The sequence below is a fragment of the Notamacropus eugenii genome, chromosome 7, assembly GCF_028372415.1.
Source record: "Notamacropus eugenii isolate mMacEug1 chromosome 7, mMacEug1.pri_v2, whole genome shotgun sequence".
In the NCBI taxonomy this organism is placed as follows: Eukaryota; Metazoa; Chordata; class Mammalia; order Diprotodontia; family Macropodidae; genus Notamacropus; species Notamacropus eugenii.
The window spans coordinates 140,808,813-140,829,719 of NC_092878.1; the positions used below are offsets into that span (position 1 = coordinate 140,808,813).

The 20,907-nt window shown below is 38.9% G+C and overlaps 1 long non-coding RNA gene across 1 annotated transcript; it reads right to left on the reverse strand.

Annotated features, from left to right (window-relative positions):
* Nucleotides 1-15: 15 nt before the first annotated feature.
* LOC140514323 (uncharacterized) lies at nt 16-17,431 on the reverse strand. Its single transcript, XR_011970547.1, has 2 exons — nt 17,298-17,431; nt 16-383 (listed from the first exon to the last, which is right to left on the reverse strand). It is a non-coding gene; the product is annotated as an uncharacterized lncRNA (long non-coding RNA).
* Nucleotides 17,432-20,907: the final 3,476 nt, after the last annotated feature.

Genomic DNA, 20,907 nt, shown 5'->3' on the forward strand with positions numbered 1-20,907 from the left:
CACAAAGGGCATGAGTATTCTAAGATATGTATGGTTTCCATTTATTTTTATTATCCACTTGCAACTTCCTTTAAACAAGAAAAGGAGAATGGAACAAGACAATTCTCATGAGATATTCATCTCACTTTTCCAGCAGGACTTGTTATTAGAAACAGAGGCATTAGAAACTCTGAAGTCTAGGGTTCAGTTCAGTCCAGGATATGACTCAGGATCTCATGCAAACTGAAACTCACAAAGGTGGTACTTTTTCCCCCATCTTGGTTTCAGCTATCCATGGCTGGCAGGGACCACTTCATCCAGTCCACCTGATAGGAGGGTGAGCGGATGTTGCAGGAGCTCCCAGAAAGGAGTCATCATCATTTCAGGTCCCGATGACCTTGCACCTTGAAATAAAAGCACAACTCTCATTTACTATGTCATCACTTCCAATTACCCCTCACCCTCAGTCTAAAGTTCCCATTGCTCCATTTAGCAAGGTAGAGAGGCACATTAAGGTGACATTATATCAGAAAGACTCTGGAACCTACTAAGTAGTCCACCATCATCAAAGTCATATCTCAAAAAATAAATTGAAATGATCTTGGATATGAAATGAGAAGAGATGTTGGGTGGTCAGCTAAAACAAAATCCCTGTAAGCAAGGAGATCAGAATAAACTGTTTTTGGATTCCTATAATCAATGGCAAAGTAAGAATGTTTTGTCTCTGGGGCTCTGGATTAGGACTTGAGAAAGATGCTGAAGGAATATATGAATTAGACTGGGAAAAGTTTTGCTTACCAAGCTCACTATATCAGATATTGTCTGGAGAGGGCAGTAATAAGAATAATAGTTATTGTTACTGCTAGCATCTATACAATACTTTAAGGTTTCCAAAGTATGTTGTCTCATTTGATCTTCAAAATAATCCTGTGAGATAGGTGCCATCATTATTCCCATTTTACAGATGAGAAAACAGGCTGAGTGCAGTGGTAACATTCCCAGAGTCAAACAGGTAAGACTAAGTGTCTGAGGCAGGATTCTAATTCCAGTCTTTCTGATTCCAAGTCCAACATTTTTCTCTTCACTTCACTATCTCCATGTGTTGGATACCATGTTTATGGACAGTATGGAACAGTAGAAAGAGCGCTGTCTCTGGAGTCAGAGGCCTTGGGTTCAAATCCTACCTCTGATGGCTGCTATCCATGTGATGTTGGATAAGTCCATTCATCTCCCTGGATGAATTTGAAATTTCCCTTTCCTCATATGTAAAATAAGGAGGGTAGCTAGTAATTGTCTGAGGCCAGATTTGAATTGGCCAAGATGAGTCTGCTTGACTCCAGGCCCAACATTCTATTCATGCTACCATCTAGGTGCCCATCCAAATGAGACATATCTCTTCAGACATGACCAGTGGGTGGATTTTGCCTTTGTGGTTATATTTATTAGTTAGAAGGGAAGTGAAGATGTTGGGGAAAGGAGTGGGGCTGTGATACTTAAAATAGAGGAAGAAAGGAGTACAAATTAATCATTTTTTAATTCGCAGAAGAGAGCATGAGGAAATCTAAAAGAGAACATAAAGTAATGTTATTTCTATTATATTAAATTTGCAATAAATATTTACAAAAACAAGCTGTCGTGTTGACCTGTGGTTTCATATGCAGTTTTCTTTTTCTTTTCTTTGTAAAAGGGAAATTTCATGGTAGTTAAGGTGTGTTAAGTCCATGCTAATAAAAAGTAAATAAAATTAAGTAAAAAATATTTAAAATACAAATAACATGAAATTAAAAATAATATTATAGATGTTGCCTGATTAGGACATGGTACAGCAGAACCAATTCCTCCTTCCCTCCCTCCCTCCCTTAGAGACTTTGCCACTTACAATTATGCAGTCAAAGACCACCTGACCATTTTTGGCTTTAGCATCACCCTATTGACTCATACTGAGTGTGCAGTTCCCCCAAACCCCAGGATGCTCCCCAGGGCAACTGCCCCCATTGACTCCTATGGGAGTCATGCTTCTGTACAAAAGCCAACCTTTTAAAAGTGAATGTGAATATGTATGTAGCTTAACTGTGGATTTCTGAGAAACAGCAGCAGCAATCAGAAAAAAAAGAATTCTTTTTGAACATAGTAACAGTAAGTCTAAGAATGGACAGCTAGATGGAGTGCTGAGCCTGAAGTCAGAAGGACTCATCTTCCTGAGTTTGAATGCTGCCTCAAACACTTACTATCTATATGATCCTGAACAAGTCACTTCGCCTTATTTGCATCAGTTTCTTCATCTGTAAAATGAGCTAGAGAAGGAAATGTCAAACCACTCTAATATCTTTGTCAAGAAAACCCCAAATGGGATCACAAAGAGTTGGACATAGCCATAAAAGAACTGAACAAGTCTAAGAAACAGTCTAAAATTGTGCTGGTTTCAATACCTGCTATAGTCTAAACCAAAGAACACTCTCCATGTGTTCAAAGGAAATGTTTCTCATGCAGGCAATCCAAGAATTGGGGGAAGGAGCTGGAAGATTTTAACCTGGAAAAAATTTGAGGAAACCCAGATGACAGCATTTTTGACCACATCCATATCTGCAGACTGAAATCAACAAATACAACATGCATTGTGTTAGAAACTGACGAGAAGCAATAAGGAAAGCCTGCCTCTAGGCAAAAGAAGACATACATCTTTGTGTCTATTCTCATAGGACTAGATTAAAGGTTGGGAATTTTTAGATTCATAATAGAAGTATTCTTCTTTCCTTATATAAGTTCTGCAACCTTGAGTTTATCATTACATAGTTGGATTTCCCTTCAGTTATTAGAAATCAAATCTTTGGAGATAAGACTTATTCTCAAATGGTATTTCTGCTTTTTTCTGAGTGGGGAAATCAAGATGGAATTTGTTCTTCACTTTATGCGCTTATAATGAATTAAGAATGAATCATACCCACCCTAGAATGACTCAAGATTCTGGAGAAGATATTTATTTCTTGCCATTTTTTTCTTCCCTAAAAGAAAATAACTTTTACACGTTTGGGACCAAATGTGCCAAAGAAATTCCAACAACTTATGCTTACAAATGTTACTCAAAGAATGAACTTTTTTATTCCCAAATTATGTATTTGATAGACTTTGTAGAATTTGGAGCTCAAAGGGCCCTTTCTCCTGTCACTTTACAAACAGGCATTTTTTTCTCTAACTTCGGTGATTTAAACAAGTATTCCTAGGGCTCCCATTCAATAATTCCAACGCTGTCTTATAAAATGAGCTTGGCTACATTATGAGAAACTCAAATAATATAGAGATTTTTAAAAACTTCATAGCTTATGCAAATGGACATGGAAAGAAAAACGAAACTGAACATATTATAAATATAGTGACTGAGCCTGGCCCTGAAGAAAGATTTAGAAAATGCAATTCCTTCATTTCAGTGAGGGAGAGGGGAAGAAATGTGGGGCTGAAATGTTGTATGCATTGCCATATGCAGCTGATGTGCTGGCATGTTTAGCTGTTGATGTTGAATTGTTTCAGTTGTGTCTTACTCTTCATGACTTCATTTGGGGTTTTTTTGGCAAAGATACTGGAGTGGTTTGCCGTTTGCTTCTCTAGCTCATTTTACAGAAGAAACTGAGGCAAGCAAGGTGAAGTGACTTGTTCAGGGTCACATAACTAGTAAGTGCCTGAGGCAGCATTTCAACTCAGGTTCTCCTGATTCCAGCGCAGGTGTCATTTAGTTGCCTCATGGATAGCTGAACTGCTATTTTTTCCTCTTTTTAAACTTAATTACAAGGGATGGCTCAAAAGAGAGGACAGATAGAAGGGACATATATAACACTAATGAATTAATATTTAAAGGATCATAGGCTTAGGGCTAAAATTAAAAGAATAGATAATATTCTCATAGAGTTTTGAAGTTTGCAAGGTGCTTTCTATGCGTTTCTCTAATTGGATCTTCACAACAACACTATGAGGCAGATGTTACAATTATTCCCATTTTACAGAGGAAGGAACTGAGACTGAGAGAGATGAAGTGACTTGTCCAAGGTAACACAGCTAGGGTCTGAAACAGGATTTAGCAGTATTCTATCCCCTTCAACATCTAGCTTGAAGGAACCTTATTTATTTCAGAGGTGTCAAACTCAAAGCCCATGGCTACATGTGACTTGAGTGTGGCCCCATCCAGATTAAAATATAATAGAAATTATAATTATAAAATATAAATTAAAATGTTTAACAAAATAAGTCATGATACAACATGACATAGTTAACGTTAATTTGTGGTTTTTAAGTTACGATATGACCAGCAGAGATGCATTTCTATTAGATTGACACTATATTCTAATCCATTTTCCCACCCCATCAATGCAAATAGTTAAAGGAAATAGTAACCATCCCTCAGTGTTTGTGTAACAAACTTCCCGTGTTACAGGAAGTAACAAACTCATTAGGTTGGTAGAAGTATTTGGGAAATGAGAAACAAAGGGATGAACTAACAAAAGAAGGCATTTCAAAGGGACTTCATAGAGAAAGCAGGAAAACTAAGGGTTTTTTTTTTTCCCTATCACCTCCCTGAGAAAACGGAACATTAATTTTGCTATTTCGCAAAGCTATAATTAAAATTATGCAATTGTTCCATTGTGTTCCAATTGAATTTGTACCAGATGTTATATACAAGCTTCATAAATTCAGCTTGCAGGACGTCTGAGGCACAGGTTACACAGAAGATAGGACTTTTCTCCAGCAGAGAAGCAGAGGGGTTCAGCTAAAATTCCTAGGGTAGATTCACCAAACACTATGGAAGGTTGAGACTGTAGGATTTCATTTCATTTCATTTATATTGCATGGCATTTTAGGAAATTACTTGACCTGCTCCAAGAAAATAGTTTAGGTCTGGCAGTTTCTGTTTCATAAACCAAGAAATTCAAGAGAATTTATAAGAATTCATCATTAATACATATTTGTGTCCAATGATAGCCATCTCTATGATGGAGGAAGAGGGAAAGAAGAAAGCAAAAGAAAAGGAAAACTCCATAATAAGCTTATTATATATTTAAAAGAAATGGCAAGTTGTATATAATAGATTTGCAGTTTCACTGCAATCTTTTTTATTTTACTATGTTATGGAAATGCTTGTTTTATCTCGTAAATTAAAAATTAAATAAAACTATATAGTGATCAGCAACTATGTGCACCGCACAGTGTTGTTGATCTCATGGAGGTGGTCAGGAGGGCCGAGGATGAGAGTTATAACTAGGGCCAAGCAGTCAGGGTCATGGCTTTTCCCCAAAGCATCAAAATTAGAGGGCTCTGAAACCATTTCACGTTGCCATCCTTGGACTCTAGAGGAACAGAGCTTAGTATATCACCTCCTGAGGCATGGAGAGAAACAAAGGAATGAGGAATTGCCACATACAACTCTGGTGTCATAGGCACTGCCTCCCTCTCCCATCTTCCATCTCCACCACCAACCACTTCAAGTCCATAATGGAGTCAGCAAAGGTCTGGGTCCTATTCTTGATGAATCAGGAAATACTCATGACTTCCAAAAGAGCAGAAAAAACCAGATTAGAAGAACAAATTCCTGGCAAAAAATCAGAAAACAAGGCACATGAGACAGCAGAGCGATTGCGTTGTGATTTTAGAAAGGAGACATAAACAACTCCTTTAGTTCCACTCATTAAGATAGTGGAAGGAAATTATTGTTTCATAACTTTGAAAAGACTAAGAATTCATCCATGAGATGGCTAGCCCCACTTCCATAGAAGAAGCATGCTACCCACCTTCTAACAGAGATAATGGACTCAAGGTACAGAACAAGACATATTTGTTGGATGTGGCCAATGTGGAAATTGATTTTGCTTGACTATGTATATTTGTTTACAAGGATTCCCTCCTCCCCCAACCTTTTTTTCAGTGGAGGAAGGGAAGGGGAAGTATTAGAATTCTTTCTGCCAAGGAGAGGAAAGGAAAGGAGAGGAGAGGAGAGGAAAGGAAAGGAAAGGAAAGGAAAGGAAAGGAAAGGAAAGGAAAGGAAAGGAAAGGAAAGGAAAGGAAAGGAAAGGAAAGGAAAGGAAAGGAAAGGAAAGGAAAGGAAAGGAAAGGAAAGGAAAGGAAAGGAAAGGAAAGGGAAGGGAAGGGAAAGGAAGGGAAGGGAAGGGAAGGGAAGGGAAGGGAAGGGAAGGAAAGGGAAGAAAAAGAAAGGAAAGGAAAGTAAAGGAAAGGAAAGGAAAGGAAAGGAAAGGAAAGGAAAGGAAAGGAAAGGGAAAGGAAGGGAAGGGAAGGGAAGGGAAGGGAAGGGAAGAAAAGGAAAGGGAAGGGAAGAAAAGGAAAGGAAAGGAAAGGAAAGGAAAGGAAAGGAAAGGAAAGGAAAGGAAAGGAAAGGAAAGGAAAGGAAAGGAAAGGAAAGGAAAGGAAAGGAAAGGGAAGGGAAAGGGAAGGGAAGGGAAGGGAAAGGAAAGGCAAAGGAAAGGGAAGGGAAGGGAAGGAAAGGAAAAGAAAGGAAAGGAAAGGAAAGGAAAGGAAAGGAAAGGAAAGGAAAGGAAAGGAAAGGAAAGGAAAGGAAAGGAAAGGAAAGGAAAGGAAAGGAAAGGAAAGGAAAGGAAAGGAAAGGAAAGGAAAGGAAAGGGTGAACAGAAGTAATACCAAAAAGAATGACAGACAAGAAAGAGAGCTCTGAAAGTTACTTATTAAATTAATTTGATACTTAAAAATAACAGCAAGATCTACATAATATTTACAGTTTCTTGTACATTTCTGTTACACAGTGTATATAGAAATGATCAGTTTATTTGATGGCTAAGTTTGAAATTAAATTTCTTTTTAAAAAAGAAAATATTATTTTATTGTGTAATATGAGTTCCCAAACTTCCTTGACTCAGTAGAATTTAAAGTTTGGGAGGAATCTTGATAGAGACTTACAATGGGCTAAGTGCTCTTGTTGTCCTAGGAGTATCTGCAGACCTTAATGCTGTTAAAACTCAGGTCTGAAGCAGATAGATGGTGCCTCGAATAGAATACCAGTACTGGAGTTAGAATCTGAGTTCAAATCCTGCCTCAGACACTTACTGCCTGTGTGACCCTGGGCAAATCATTTTTTTTGACTTTGTTAACCTGATTGCCCCCTAAATAAATAAATAAGCTCAGGTCTGCTCTTAACAGGGCCATACAACAGAGGGTCATGTACCATTTCACTTAATATCTTAGGAAAAGTTGGAAGTGAAATTTTTCTGCAAATCAACTGAGTCATAAAGGGAGTTCATTAGTTTTTCAGTTCTAAATTATTCACAAAAGCAATCTTTCAGCCTGAAACAGTCTTTGACTCATAGGAAGTTCTAGGAATTTTCATTTCACCTTCAAAAATACCATTTAGAGTCTTATGAGAGTATAAAATCCCCTTACTATGTGAGTAGCATGGTAGAAAGGGTAAAAGTAGGCACTGGTTTCATCTTTATCTTGGCATCTACAGCTCCAAGGTGTTTATAGAGTAGGTGCTCAGTAAATTTAATTTATTTTATTTATTTATTATTTAATTACTATTATTTTATTTAATCATTTAATTTAATAATTGATTTAATTATTCAATTTAATAACTAATTTAACTATTATTATTAAATTGAATTGAATTGAATTGAATGCTAGACTTGGAGTCAGAAGATATGAATTTGAATCTCAGCCTTGCAACTTAGTAGCTGTGTAACCTTGGGCAGGAGGCAACTAGGTGGCTTAGGGAATAGAGCACCAGACTTGGACTCAGGAAGATGTGACCCTGGCCAAGTCACTTAATTTCTGTTTGCCTTCATCCCCTGAAGAAGAAAATGGCAGGGAGAGAGAAAAATTTGGAACTCAAAATTTTGTTAAAATGAATGCTAAAAATTGTTTTTAGATATAATTGGAAAAATAGGAGAAAACAAGGACATGTACATTCACATATACACATGTAAGGATTGTGTATATATGTTGGTTGGCTGCTGTCCTTCATTCTTGAAGATGGCCAAATGACATCACTATGGTGGAGTCAAGGTACAGTGGTTGTCTGTTGTCTGACTGTGGTTGATCAGACCAGTATGAGGTCAGAATGCTCTACTACAGGTCGGGCACAAATAGTCCGTGTGAAGATTTGGGGTGAATTCTCTAGTTTTGCTCATCCTGCTTTCGTTTGAGCTGTTTCAATTCTGCTTTGCTCATAGAGCACAGCACCTTCTCTGATGAGGGCATGCCATGCTGGGCAGTCCTATGCTAGTGTCTCCCATGTCACCCAATCAATTCCAAAGCTCTTAGGAGATACCTTGAGGCTGTCCTTCTGTGGGCACTTGCCCTGTGTGAAAATTCTCCATAAAAGTCTTTTTGGCAAGCATGTTTTGCATTCAAACAGCATGTCCATGTCTAAATGTACATAGAGAACATACACATATTACTTATGCATTTATATTACATATATACACATATATGTATATAAATATTCTCCATGTACCTAACATGTGTAGATAGAATAAATTGAAAGAGAATAAATACAAATAAATTGTATCATTTTAATTTTTTTTTAAAAAAGGATGGAATTGGCAAACCACTCCGGTATCTTTGCCAAGGAAACTCCATGGATGATAGTACTGGTATGCTGTGATCCATGGAGTCACAGAGTCAGACATGACTGAACAACAAAAAGACCTTGGTAAGTCACATAACCTCTGTCTGCCTCTATTTTTTCATCCACAAAATTAGACTAGTAATACACTTCCAAACTACCTCATAAGCAGGTTGTACATGTCAAATGAGATTCTATGGATAACAACACACTTTGCCAATCACATATAACGCAGGTTGTATAATTTACTATTGTCATCATTACTATTCACATGAATTGAAGGGAATGAACATAAATAATGTGATGAACCAAAACTTCTTTTATTTTTGGATTTAAAATGCATTGTATATTTACTTTCTAATGTCTTGGCTGAGGTTATCCTGAGCGTAAGCCAGCTGGCAATTTGGGGACAGGGAGGGAGAAGAGGTGATCAAGGTGGCAAGAGAAAGGTGATTGGACATTCTCAAGTTGCTATAGATATCTATAAAGTGGATGACTGATAATTAAGAGCAAAGTAGAACATTTAAGTGTCCCAAAATGCAGAAGCACAAGGCTATTAATTGTTCTTCCTTCTAGTTCCCCTTAGAAACCAATAGATGGTGCTATCACATTCCAGAAAATACTTCTCAAAAAGAAATGAGAAATTTAACAGTGGATCTAAAATTTCTATCTACAAAAAATTACATTTTGAGGACCAGAGGAAAGAAGACTGGAAAATTAATAAATTAAGATTACAGTCAGTTCAATTCAACTAGCCTTTATTAAGCCATTGTATGAGGCAAAGGAGGGGGCCAAAAACAATCCCAGCCCTCAAGGTCCTCTCAGAGAAAAACAATACTTCTGTTCATTTAAGTAACGCCTTATATTTTGATTCCAGTACTCCTTGACCTTGACTCCCAGCAGTGGAATGTAAGTGTGAAAATCAAACTTATCGAATCTCAAATGTATTTTCATTACTATCAAACTCTAACACTTAGATTCTTGAAAGCTATTGTTGTAAGAATGGCATTTGTGTCAACAAGTAAATGAAATATATTTTGAATTTTAATACAACCTTAGCAACGATGCCCTGCAAACAAAAAGCAGGATAATGTCATCTTTGTATAGAGCTTTAAGGTTTGCAGAGGGCTTTATAAATATTATCATTTTGTCTTACGAACAACCCTGAGAGACATGGGATTTTGTTATCGCCATATTACAGATGGGGGAAGCTAAGGCACAGAACGATGATTTGCCCAGAACCATACACTTAATAAGTCAATGAGCCCCTGATGCTGACAGGATTGCCCTCCCCACCTCATGCTATAATTTTCTGGTTGAAGCTTGGGCATTGCCAAGCTATACACCCCACATAACTCTGATAGACATGTACCCAGCTCTTACTTCCCCAGACCCTAAGTCATATGCAGAGCAGTCAATCCTCTATACCTGTGAACAACTTGCCACTCTCCAAATTGGGTAAAGCAAAAGCTTTAAGTGCCTTGCCCTTCTTATGAATTTGAAACTGATAAAAGTGTGGAATGATTCATCGGAACTCATTAAATATAAATTTATCACTTTGGATATATGAACAAGAATTGTAAAAATATTCCTGTGAATAACCTGTGAAGTTGAATTCTGCATTGATGGAAGGAATACTAATGTGGATGAGACCATAGATCCCAATGAAATATTGAAATATTAGGGAATACAGATGACCTGAAGTCAGGCAGAATAAATGACTGTCAAACTCTAGTTGGCTACTAAGAGGGGAGGGTAAGGAACAAACCAGCCTGCCAAAAGGAATGAATGACAAGACTCATGACAATGTAATTGTCACTGGCAGGAAAATGCCATGCCACTATCATCAGTGCCTATGTTCCCACCATGACGAACCCTGATGAGGTCAAAGAAAAATGTTATGAAGACCTAGAGACCCTTATCATCAATGTGCCAAAAGAGAACAAGCTTATAATTCTGGGTGACTTTAATGTTAGAGTAGGCTCAGACTACCAGACTTGGCAGGGAGTCCTAGGGAGGAATGCAGTTGGAAACAGCAACAGCAATGGTCAATTACTGCTGAAGACTTGTGTCTTCCATTTACCTAAATGCAATAAAACTGAAGACTTATGCATTGCATGACCTTCTCATCACCAAAACTGTCTTTCATTTATCTAAATGCAATAAAACTTCATGGATGCACCCTCACAGCAAACACTGGCATCTAGTAGACTATGTGATTGTAAAGAGAAGAGACAGACAAGATGTGACAGTGACAAAGCCAATGTGTGGTACAGAGTGCTGGACTGATCATAGATTCATTCTTACCAAGCTAAATATTTGCATCCATCAAAAGTGCCACCCCCAAGGCAAAATGGCTACCAGAAGAATCAATGTCAACAAATTAGAGCTCTTCTCTGAGGGTTAACAGTTTGTTGCTAACTTGGAGGGAAAGTTGAACCAACACGCAGTTGGCAACAGTGGAGCAGAAAAGGAGCGTACAGCTTTCAGAGATCTGGTATACAGCACTGCAGTTCTGGTGAATCATCTTCCAGGTTATATGGCAAGAGGAGGCTATCCCCCAGGAGTTCAAGGATGCCTCCACCGTCCATCTCTGTAAGGGTAAAGGGAATAGATTGTCCTACAACAATTACACAGGGGTATCTCTCTTAGTCATTGCTGGCAAAAGTCTTGCTAGAGTCCTCCTTAATAGGCTGATCCTTCACCTGAAAGATGGTCATATACCTGAGAGCCAGTATGGCTTCAGAAAGGGCTGAGGAACAGTTGATATGGTGTTTGCTGCCCAACAATTCTAGGAGAAATGCCAAGAGCAGAACAGACATCTGTACACAACTTTGGTAGATCTGACCAAGGCCTTTGACGCTGTTAGTCATGAAGACTTATGGAAAATTATGTCAAAATTCACTGCCCAGAGAAGTTCATCAGTATGTATGTCAATTTCATGATGGCATGTTTGCTCAGGCTTTGTCTAGTGGACAATGCTCTTGTGCCTTCCCAGTCACTAATGGAGTGAAACAGGGCTATGTGCTTGCTTCCATGCTTTTCAACATGATGTTTTCAGACATGCTGTCAAATGCTTTCAGTGAGAATGAACATGGCATCAAGGTCAACTATTGTACTGATGGTAAGTTCTTCAATTTGAAAAAGTTGCAAGCCAAGACCAAAGTGGAGGGAGTGTTGGTGCATGATTTTCTGTTTGCAGATGATTGTGCACTCAGTGCAGCCTCTGAAGCTGAGATGCAATAAAGTATGGATCAATTCTCTGCTGACTGCACTAATTTTGGCCTAATAATTAACACCAAGAAAACACCATCAGCCACCAACACATCATCGATTACAACAAATGGAGAAGTTTTGAATGCTGTGAACAAGTTCACTTCCCTTAGTAGTGTACTTTCCAGAGATGTACATACTGACAATGAAGTAGACACATGCATTGCCAGAGCTTGCTCATTGTTTGGGAGGCTCTGAAGAAAAGTTTGGGAGAGAAGAGATATTAGACTGACTACCAAACTGAAGGTCTACAAAGTCATTGTGTTGACGTCATTGTTGTGTGCTTGTGAAACATGGACAGTTTACCAGTGCCATGCCAGAAAACTGAATCGCTTCCATTTAAATTGTCTTAGGAAATTCTAAGGATCACCTGGCAGGATAAGGTATCAAATACTGAAGTCCTTGCTTGAGTTGAACTGCCAAGCATTCAGACTATGTTTTAGAGAGCGCAGCTCCAATGGGCTGTTTGAAGGCAAAATATATGCTTGCCAAAAAGACTATTTTATGGAGTACGGACATGGGGCAGGCCACCATATGGTGGTCAGAAGAAGTGATACAAGGACACGCTCAAGATCTCTCTCAAGAATTTTGGATTTGACTGTACAACATGGGAGACTCTGGCACAGGACTGCTTAGAATGGGGTGCCCATATCAGAAAGGGTGCTGTGCTCTATGAGCAAAACAGAATTGAGACAGCACAAAGTAAGCATAGAATGCACAAATTTGGAGTGTCCACCCCAAAAATTCATACAGACTATCTGTGCCCAACCTGCGGTAGAGGATTCTGGGCTCATATTGGTCTGATCAGTCCCAAGTGGACACAATGAAACTTCACTTTATCATGGTGATGTCATTTTGGTCCTCTTCGAAAATGAAGGACAACAACAACTATGTGCCAGGCACTCTGCTGAGCACTTTTCGCAGAAGTTATCTCATTTAATCCTTAAAATTGTCTTGAGAAATTGGTGCTTTAATTGTTCCCATTTTCAACTGGGGAAGCTGAGGTAAACAAATTTAAGTGATTTACCCAGGGTCACATAGTAAGTGTCTGAGGCTAAATTTGAACTCAGGTTTTCCTGACACCAGGTCCAGTGTTCTATCAGCTGTGCCATTAGCTGTCTCCTAACAGCCACCAATGATGCTAATAAGCCTCTCATTAATGAACACTGTTGATGAGTGAGATACATCTGAAGTATATTCATTCACTTGATGAATGCTCTCCCATCCATTTGTAACAGTATCCTGTGCTTAGCTTTTAGCTCATTTCATTGAAAGAATATTATAGAATTAAAAGTTAGAGGTGCCATAAAACAGTGGAATCAGAGGACTACCTCTCTCACTTCCTACCTTTGTAATCTTGGGCACATCCTCCCTTGGCCAGTTTTCTCATCTGTAAAATGGTTTTCGATTGAACAATTTCTGTGGTACTCCCAGCTCTGCATCCTTTAGTCTAATATTGGTTTAATTTCCCATTAGCAAACATTATTATCATCTCTCAGTGATTGCCAATTAAATTGAAAACTATACTTGTCATACAACACAAACTGAAATAATTTCAGGGAAGAGACTATCTACTGATCTATCCTTTTGATGATAAGATGGAAGGCAGGAGATTTGCTCTCTTAATATTTATGTTGTCAAGGCAACTAGGTTGTAAGTGTCTTGAGGGAATGTACCTTGTCTCGATTTTCTTATTAGACCCCCAATCCCTAGTACAGTAGTGAACACATACCTATCACTCAATAAAGTTGTTGATTGCTAAATTAACTAATAGAATGTTAAAAGGCAGGGCCCATTCTTTAAATGTTGATATTTTATTTTTCCCAACTACATGCAAAAACAATTTTTAACATCTGTCTTTTAAAATTGATTTCTAAATTCTCTTCTTCCCTCTCTTCCTCCCGCCTTGAGAAGGCAAGCAATTTGATATAGATTATATATGTTCAGTCATGCAAAGCATATTGACCATGTTAAGAAAGAAAACAGACCCTCAAAAAAGTTTTTAAAAGTATACTTTGATCTAAATTCAGATTCCATCAGTTCTTTCTCTGAAGGTGGACAGCATTTTTCATGTGAAGGACAGGACTGATTCTTGTGAAATCCCAGTTTCCTCTGTATTTATCCAACAACTTCAGACCACAACTTGTTTTTCTACTTTAATACATGTAAGTATTACTCGCATATTATAGGTTAGTAGGTTCCTACGGGAGTTTGCTGGATTTGTTGGATTTTCTCTTCATTTTCGTAAGAAATCACATGACAAGGGAGAATTCTATAGTATGGGAATATTCTTGGGAGGTGTAGGAAATGAAAGGCGGCAGAAGGGCAAATACTGAAATGGATCTGCGATCTCACTGTGGATGCTGTCTCCAACAATGTCCACACTTGCCCATCCTCTGGGCTTCTTGTTCATGTCATGACATGTGTTTTGCCACAGATGGGTCACTAGGGGAGCAGAGTTCCATTCAATATGCAAGGGAACTTCTAGTATCACCAGCATACCAGAGGATTTTGTAGGTCATGCCTCTCTCTACGCATGAAATCAGACTGTCTTCTCTCTTGACATTTCGATAGTGACGTGCTTGACTCCAAATGTTCTTTGGAATTCCTTATTTTTATGTGCTGCATCCTGTTTACACCTACCACACCTCTCTACTGCTGGCTCTGTGATACTCATTTTTTAGCCTTTGGAGACTATGGTAGTGTTTTTGTTTCTTCCAGCTATGTATTAAGTCAATCCTTGCTCTAACAGATGGTAGACAGCATGTGTAGAGACATCTGATTCAGGAATGACTTGCTCATCCATAATGAATCATTTCTTGCCAATTAAAATATGATCAATTTCATTTTTACCATGTTTTCTGGTACTTGACGTGACTGGCCAATGCCTACCCTGCCTTTCCTTGAAGAAAGTGTTCATGACATATAGCAATGATGATGGATTCTGCATAGTCCACTAGTGTCTGACCTCTCTCTTTATTCTGATATGTAGTCTTTAAGATGTGTCTTACTCCTTCACCTATTTTTACTCTTACATTGAAGTTATCAATTATCAAAGTAACTGGTGATTGAATTTGGGAACTCTTACTGAGTTTTTCTACTTCATCCTCTATTACAAAGTACAATTATCTTCTTTTTGCTAATTTATCATGAGCAGAGTAGAAAGGACCAAATACCTTATAAAATGATGTTTTCTATTATTGCTGTTCATCCTTCATCTTTGAAAAGGACCAGTAACATCACAGGGTAATGTCTTTTTTTTTTTTTTTTTGAGGCCATCAGGGCTCACAGTTTATATTTGTCCTTTTTAGAAGAGGACCATGACATCAGCAGTGACATGACCTGCAGTTGACTTTGATTTGAGTGAGGAAAGGCTGTGCAAGGTCACCAGCCTCAGTTTCTCCTCCTGAGCCATCTGGGGCCAGTGACCTGATATTATATAACAGCAAACCTGAGGGTCTTCCCTTCCCAGCTTGTTGTTTTTTTTTTCTAATTAAAGGGGCCATCCCTTGACTCATTTCTTAAAGAGGCCTGTTCACTGAATGGGCATTACCTCTTTCTAAGTGAGTACCTATAAAGGCCTTAGCCTAAAAGGTCCAGGGTCTCCCACTGTATCCTCGGCCATCTCCAGTCAATCAGGGCTAAATGACTTGCCCAAGATCACACAGCTACTAAGTGTCTGATATTGAATTTGAATTCACATCCTCCTGACTCCAGGGCTAGTACTCCACCTACTGTACCATCTATCTATCTGCCCCTTCGAGGTAATGTCTTGACTTGTTCATGAACGAGATTTAAATGAGGTAGAGTTACACAAAGTTGTTAGCCTCACTTTTTCTTCTAGAGTCATCGAAGTCCAGTGGCCAGACAAAAGTTAGGACAACAAATGGTAACTACTGCTTTACTAAATACAGACAATGTTAAATTAACTACATGTAAAAGAAAGAAGATAACCCAGGCACTGATAATCCCCCAAAGCAATAAATTAGTAATAAAATTCTCTTTGGAATACGTCTTCTATAATTTGCTTTTTTTTTTTTTTTTTTTTTTTTTGCTGTAGCTGATTTACCTTCCTAATTACTTTTTTAAGGGTACATTTAAGTGAGTCTCTATTTCCTGTGGACACTTAATCAACAAGGGGAGATAGCCCAGGGATAAAGAAACACAAAACCGAAGTAATAATCATTGTATTTTGTAAAATAACTTCTGTGTAAAAAGAGGGGATACAGACTTCTCCACAAGAAACCTTCATTTAAAGAAGAAAGAAAAATGTAACCCTTCAACCCCAATACATATCTCCATGACAGCAGCCAGGAAAATTTCTCCCCTTAATGAAATTCTCCAGCTTTATAGGTTAATATTTTAGTTGATTATTGTCAGAGTCTTGATAATGAATAAAAAGCTGTCCCTTTCGTCTAGCACTAGCAGGGCAAATTATTATTACTTTTCTGTAAATCCATAAAAAGTGGATTTCAGGAGAAACTGTAAAGTCTGGTAACATTGTTACTAGAACTGTTGCTTCTTGGTAGGATTTCTTCAGTTTGCAGCTCCCTCGTTTCTTGTAGACTCCTTTTTTGGGCTATACATATGGAAGCTGCTTATTTGGTCTACTTTGAGAGGAAATCTCAAAAACCTCTGCTGCCCCCAAAATATATTAGCACCCCTCCTCTAAACTCAGTGCCTGGCATTCCACCACTGCAGTTTCTTTTTTCCGTTTGGATTTTACATTCACACTATCTTACAGAATGCTAGGACTGAGTAGAACAATGGATGGATAATGAAGCCATTTTCTATATGTTACAGACATAGCACAGGGAGAGATCTACATTTGGGATCTTAGGATCTAGAAGGGACCTTCAGAGATGATCTAGTCCAAGAAAGATGGAAAATCTTAGATTCAGGTTAAGAGACTTGTCAAACATTGTACAGGAAGGAATCATGGAGATGAATTTGAAGTTAATTCCTCTTGAATCCAGAACCAATGTCATTTCCCACTGGGGCAGGGAAGTGGGTTGGGAGGTGAGGGTTGGGAGTCAGGAGTGAGAGAAGTACACTTTGAAATGTGTGTCTGAGGCTGAAGGTAAGGCAGATCCAGTCTGTACCCACAGTAAGCCAGATCTCTGTTAGTTCTCTGTTAAGACTTCTTGCCAGGGTGACTCAGCAGACAAACCCAACACCCACTGTCCAAAAAGTACTTTGGGTACTGACTGCATGAAATAAATACAATCACCCACTACAACAAAGATGGCCAAAGAGGGGCCTTTGTAGGAAGGAATTTGTGCCAACTTTGGGGTTTGAAGGGCAGTTCCAGCATTGCAGAGGGGTAAAGGTGATTCACTAGAGAAGGAAAACCACTGTATTTGTGCCAAGAAACCTCCCCCCATACCCCACCCCCGACCCATCCACAGGGTCTAGAAAAATCAGACGTGACTGGACAAGAAAGGAGCCATTGCAAGAGAACAGAGCTCACCTGTCTCTCCAGACTTCAACATCCACATTGCCCTGAGGCTAAAGCCTTGGACTTGGAAGAACGAGTACATTTGTGCCCTTCTTAAATACAAATACTGCTGGAATTCTTCACATGTCTAATTGACACTGGGTTGTTAATGATTACAGGCTCCACTTAGCCCTCAACTAGTTAACAGGGAGTGGAAACTGAAGCTAAGGGAGAGCATGGTAAAAAGTCAAAACACTTAGATAAACATGTTCTGGTATTGGAAAAAACTGACAGATATGGTCACAGAGCCTGGGGAAGGGAAAATGGTGCACTTTTTTTTTAAAGGGAAGGGTAGAGTCTGTAAACTGCAGGTCAGTGAGCTTCATTCCAGTGCCTGGCAAAATTCTAAAACCCATGACTAAGAGGGTGATCTATGAGAAAGTTTAATCAGGGTCCATAAAAATCCAGATGCCTTCAAAGTAACAAGCTGTGCCAGACTGATTTCCTTTTTGCACAAGGTAATTACAGCAAGAGATTAGAGGAGTGCTGGAGATACAGGTTACCTAGATTTCAGTAAAACAATTGACAAAGTATCTCCCTCAAACTTTGTGGGCCACCTGGAAATAGCCAGGCCAGAAGATAGCACTTAGATGAATTCTCAATGGGTTAAATGATCCATAGAATAATCCTTAGCAAGTCTGATTACTTGAGAGCAGATCTCTAGTGGAACGTTCTGCGTTTTGATGATCAAATGAGATATTTGTAAAAAATAAAATAAAAACACTTAGCACGGTTCCTGGCACACAGTAAGCACTTATTCCCTTCTCTTCTCCCCTCCCTTTTTAACATTTTTACCAGAGAGTTGAATGAAACCGTAGGATGTATGTTTATCAAATCTGGAAGAGGACGTGGCAGGCAGATAACTACCCTACTAAAGGACAAAGTGGAGATCCGAACAGACTCCACAGACTAGATCAATCCCCCATTAGACGATAAACTCCTTGGGATCAAGGACCATCTTTTTTGTGTCTTTTGGTATCCCCAGCATTTAGTACAATAATGACACAAAGTAGGTGCTTAATAAATGTTTATTGATTGATTTGAGGAATGGTCTGAGGCGAAGCATCAACTGTTATTGGTATATTAAGGGAATAGTGGAGAAAGCGATTTGACTACATTGGAAGGTTAGTATGGTCAGTCAGTGGCTGAGAATTTGTAAAGCACCTATGTGCTAGATACTGTGCTAAACACTAGGGATTCAAAGGAAGGCAAAAACACGGTCCCTGCCCTCAAAGAGTTCAGTGTCTAATGTGAGAAACAACATGTAAATACCTACATACAAACACAAAAATGATTGAGAAAAGCTTCTTGCAAGGTGAGATGAGCTGAGCCTTGAAGGAAGTTAGGAGGAAGAGATGAGGAGGCATAAGGGTTAGGAGATACGTAATGAAAATGCTTGGAGTTAGGAGATGGAACACCTAGGGGGAGGAACAGTCAGGAAGTCAATATTATTGGATCACAGTATATGCAGAGGGGTCTAAGGTGTAAGAAGACTAGAAAGGTAGAAAGAAGAGAGGTTATAAAGGGTTTTGAAAGACAAACAGGATCTCCTGTTTGATCCTGGAAGTGACAGGGAATCAATGGAGTTTGCAGAATTGGGAGGGGGGTGTTGATATGGTCAGACCTGCATATAGCTGAGTGGAGGCTAGTCTAATCCAGATGAGTAACTAATGGGAAAACAGCTTGGAGAAGGTTACCAGATAATGGAGCTACTTCAATGCTGGGATAGGGAATTTGGACTTTATTCTAAGAGAGGAAGCAATTGAAAAATTATATGAAACAAAATAAGTAAAGAAGAAAACAAGTGATACTGGAAACCAATGATAAGACAAGTGATTGTGTACTCTTCCAAGGACTATGTCCATCCTTCAGTTCTTAAAATAGAATGGACACCACCCCCACCTCCAGGATTGTTCTCCTTTCCCTGGGCTTTTATTATAATTACACCCTCCTACTTGTCTGGCTGTTCCATATCCATCCCCTTCATTTTTCCATCATCCATTAGTGAGGGTATTTCCCCAAGGTGCTGTCATGGGTTTTTTTCTTCTTTCTCTTTGTTATCTCTGTGATCTCATCTACTCTCGTGGATTTAATTATAATCTCTATAAAGATGATTTCTGGTATCAATCTGTTCCTACATTTCTAACTCCCTGCTGGACACATACATTGGGATGTCTCGCTAACATTTTAAACTCAACATGTCCCAAACTGGAATATTCTCTCACCCACAAAATCTGCCAATTAAAGGGATTTTAAGCCACAAACCAGGAAAAATTTCCCAATAATTCAAGTTGTTCAAAAGTGCAATGGATTGTCTTGAGAGTTAGTAAGTTCCTCTTTCTTTAGAGTTGCCAAGAAAATCCTGGACGAGCCCTCACTGGGTGGACTATAGAGGAGATTCTTCTTCAGGAATGAGTTAGATTGGATGACCTTTAAGAGAATTCTGAATGCTGAGATTCTATGAGAGATGGAGGAATTCAGTAAGGATTTAGAGTTAGACCAGGAAAATTCCAATTTGTCACTTGTTGGCCTACCTATGGATGCAAATTTGTAACACTGGCAATGATTGATGGTGCCCCACCCTTTGACTTCCTCTGAATTCCCTTCAGCTAGAGACCTCCCACTACTTGTTACCCCAACTGTTATGACTTCTCTCATAATCACAGAATCTAGGCAGCAGCCTACACTGTTGGTACCACCCACCTGGGTTACTCCCTTAGTCCATAAGAAACTTCCCCACTTCCCTCACCTTCTGTTTCGAAGCCATACCATTACCAAAGTGGTCTTCCTTGGTCATAATCCAGGTCTGACCCTTCCTCCGCGTAACAGTCTTTAAGAGCAAAAGACACCAGCATTTAGCTTTAATGCAGTGGACAATCCATTCCAGTAGGCTGATGATGGACCACATTTTCCTGCTCTTAATACAGAAGCAGTTGACCATAGATCCAGAGCCCTACTTTTGTGGTCAGACAAGACTGATGCATTGGCTTGTTTTGCTCAACTGTTTCTCTTCATGATAAGGGCAGATCCTATGGGTCAAAGTTTTTAATAGCCTTAATAAAATATTTCTAAAACCTTTCAATAGCTTCTTGTTGTTGGCTAAGTTCAAATTTCTTCACGTAGAATTAAATCTCCTAAACAGTAGGGCGGCAGCAACTTACCATATACTACTTTCCTAGAATACACTCCATGTTTCCCTCTCTGTTCCTCAAACATGCCTTGTTTCTTTTCCTTTGTTTTCTTGTTCCCTCCCTTCTTTCCTACTTTCTTTCTTTTGCTTTTTTCCTTCCTTCCTTCCTTTCTTTTTCTCTTTTTTCTTTCTTTCCTTCTTTTTTCTTTCTTCTCTCCCTCCCTTCCTCTCCTCTTTCTTTCTCTTCCATCTCTGAGATTCTGCTTCTATTAGTTATGTTTGAAATCACCTCTGCCTCTCATCTTCACCAGACAAATTCTTTCCCTGCCCTTACAAACCAGTTCAAATGGTACCTCTTCCAGGAAGTCTTTTTTGATCCACCTACTTATTAAGTTATTCCCTGGATCTCACTTAGAGCTCTCTTTTTACCGCTCTCCTGCACTTATTGTGTTC